General features: G+C 37.9%; 1 non-coding gene across 1 annotated transcript; it reads right to left on the bottom strand.

Moving 5' to 3' along the window:
- Positions 1-393: 393 nt before the first annotated feature.
- LOC127483067 (small nucleolar RNA SNORA57) lies at positions 394-527 on the bottom strand. Its single transcript, XR_007909035.3, has one exon. It is a non-coding gene; the product is annotated as a small nucleolar RNA SNORA57 (small nucleolar RNA).
- Between the last annotated feature and the right edge of the window lie 2,889 nt (positions 528-3,416).

The following is a 3,416-nucleotide window of genomic DNA, read 5'->3' as shown; positions in this document are numbered from 1 at the left end:
AATAATAAAGGACACACACACAAAAAAGGAAAGATCTTCCTCGTTCATGGATTGGGAGAATCTGTATCATTAAAATGTCTATACTCCCTAAAGCAATCTACAGTCAATGCAATCTCTATCAAAACACCATTCTTTACAGAACTAGAAAAAGCAATACTAAAATTCATATGGAATCACAAGAGACCCAGAATAGCCAAAGCATCCTGAGCAAGAAAAATCAAGCTGGCATCACAATACCTGACTTCATAGCACACTACAAAACCATAGTAATTATAAAGAGCATGGTATTAGCATAAAAATTGATGCAAGGATCAATGGAATAAAATAGAGAACACAAAAATGAATCTATGTATACATAGCCAACTGAATTTGTTTCCTTTTTCATTTATTTTACCATGTCTCAATGCTTAAGAATAGAACCAGTAGACAGGAAACAGAACCAAAGACGTGGTACTGAGGGGAATGAAGCTTTTTTCCTATGCCTCCATTCATAATAGGGAGTGAGATCATATGCCAAGAGAAGGAAGGCCCAGCTGACTTTTTTGTGCTTAGACCACAGAGTGGAGTAAGGAGAATTGGTGAATATATTGGAAAACTACATTGATAAAGGATTAATATCTAGAATTAGATATCTAGATTAATATCTAGAATCTGTAAAGAGCTCAATAAATTCAACAATAACAAAATAATCCAATTATTAAATGGGCAAAGGACTTGAACAGGCATTTTTCAAAGGATGAAATTCAAATGGCCAACAGACACATGAAAAAAAAATGTTCAGGATCACTAGCTATGAGGAAAATTCAAATAAAAGTCACAATGAGCTTTCACCTCACCCCAGTTAGAAGGCTGTCACACAGAAATTGAAAGACAATATATGCTGATGAGGATATGGGGGGATAAGGTACCATAATCCTTTATTAAGAATGTAAACTAGTAGAGTCATTCTGGAAGACAGTATGGAGATGTCTCAGAAATATGAAAGTAGATATACCATATGACCCAGCAGTTCCACTCCTGGGAATTTAACCAAATGAAATGAAACCAGCATATGACAAAGTTATCCATACCCCCATGTTTATTGCAGATCAAGTCACAATAGCTAAGATGTAGAATCAACTCAGATTTCCATCAATTGATTACTGGATAAAGAAAAATGGATTACTGGATAAAGAAAAAATTGAATAATTATGAAATATATATATTATGAAATAGTACTATATATATATATATATATAATGAAATAGTACTTAGCCATAAAAAGAAATGTCATTTGTAACAAAATGGATGAAAATGGAAACCATTATGCTTAGTGAAATAAGCCAGTTCCCAAAAGAAAAATACCAGGTGTTTTCCCTCATCTCTAGTTACTTTTAGAGTACAAAACAGTAACGCTCATGAGTGCTACATTTTGAGAATTGATTATTGTTATGAAAGGAGCGGCCGAGAGCCGCCATAAAATGGCCTTAATAAAACAGTCCTGGGAAATGGGGAGTAAACTAAATTCACAGAGAAAGCAGATAGCTACTACCCAGAGATAAGGGCTACTACCCAGAGATAAGGGCTACTACCCAGAGATAAGGGCGACAGAACATCCTGGTACGCACCTAAGCCCCCTCCCCTGTGCTTGTTCAAGCTTAACAAAGAAACCGCGAGACACGTAGGGCACGTAGCCACCCCTTTCTGCTCTTCAAGGACCCCCTCCCCATATCCAAGCTTAGACACGTAGGGCACGTAGCCCCCGTTTCTCCTCCTCCTCGACGACCTCCTCCCCTTGTAGTTGCCCAATAAACTTACGCCACCCTATAGTATGTTAATTTTGTGGTTTTGCCCTTTAAAAACTGTGTAAAATGATTGTTCGGGGCTCCTCTCTCTTGCTCGCTGCTTGCAGCAGTAGAGGACCCATTTGCACAAATGAAATAAAATTGCCTCCTGCCTTTTGCATCGTCTGGTCTGGAGTCTGTGTTTCTGGGGTCGTCACAAAAGGACACCGCTTTTGGGGTCCTACAGTTATAGCCCTTGTTTGCTGTTGCTGAACAGTGTTTGTTTTTTCTTCCTACTATTTGTTGAATACTTTACTTAGTGGAGGGTTAACCTCATGATTATAAAATAAACTGAAAGTGTGTTAATGTAATAATTAAAAGAAAGAATAATAAAGGAAGCAGGAGGGAAGGTGGGAACATGGGTTTGTGGGAGGGTAGGATGAGAAGTATCCCTAAATCTGTATGTATCAAATACATGAAGCTTGTTCACCTTATATAAATTTTAAAAATATTTTAAAAACCCTACCTTTCCAAAGGATTAATATCCCAAATTATCAGCAAATTAAACTGCATAACAACAACAAAAAATAATAAGTTCAGTTTAAAAATGGACAAAGGACTTTATATGACATTTCTCAAAAGATGAAATACAAATGGCCATAAACATATGAAAAAAACGCCCACAGGCTAGCGCTGTGGAGTAGTGGGTAAAGCCACTGCCTGCAGTGTCAGTATCCCATATGAGCACTGGTTTGAGGCCTGGTTGCTCCACTTCCGATCCAGCTCTCTGCCATGGCCTAAGAAAGCCCAAGTCCATGGGCCCCTGCACCTGCTTGTGAGACCTGGAAGAGAGTCCTGGTTCTGGATCATTGCAGCTCCGGCCAATACGGCCAACTGGGGACTGAACCAGTGGATGGAAGACCTCTCTCTCTCTCTGCCTCTCCTTCTCTCTCTGTTTAACTGTGACTTTCAAGTAGAATAAATAAATCTTTAAAAAAAATGCCCAACATTACTAGCCATCTGGGAAATGCAAATCAAAACCACAATATCACCTCACTTTTGTCAGAGTGACTAAAATCCAAAATCAGAGTAACAAATGCTGAAGAGGATGTGGAAAAAGGTGAACACTTCTACATTGTTGGTAGGAATGTAAATTAGTGCAGCCACTGAAGGAAACAGTGTGGAGCTCTCTTTAAACCCTAGAAATAGATCTGCCATAGGATCCAGCAATCTCACAATTGGATATATACTCAAAAGACATGAACACACTGTATTAGAGAGACACCCATACCACTGTTCACAAGAGCCAAAATTTGTAACCAACCAAAGTTCCATTATCAGATGAATGGATAAAGACACTGTGGTATAGATACACAATGGAATATTCTTCGGCTATAAAAAAAATGAAAATCTACCATTCAGAAAAATGGATGCAACAGGAGGACAACATGTTGAGTGAAATAAGCCAGACCCACAAAGACAAATGCTGCATGATCTCCCTTATGTGTGGGAGCTAAAATTTAAAAAAAAACAAAAAAGAAAAAAGAAATGCCTGTGTGTTTCAGTATTGCTGCAAATATGGTCTTGTCAAAGTTTGTTTTATACCTGTGTCAAACCAATAGCCATGAATATTATACTACTATAGTTTTAAAA

The sequence above is a fragment of the Oryctolagus cuniculus genome, chromosome 4 (genome assembly GCF_051225735.1).
Source record: "Oryctolagus cuniculus isolate XC-2025 breed Fujian yellow rabbit chromosome 4, ASM5122573v1, whole genome shotgun sequence".
NCBI lineage: Eukaryota > Metazoa > Chordata > Mammalia > Lagomorpha > Leporidae > Oryctolagus > Oryctolagus cuniculus.
This window is presented reverse-complemented; position numbering and strand designations above follow the sequence as displayed.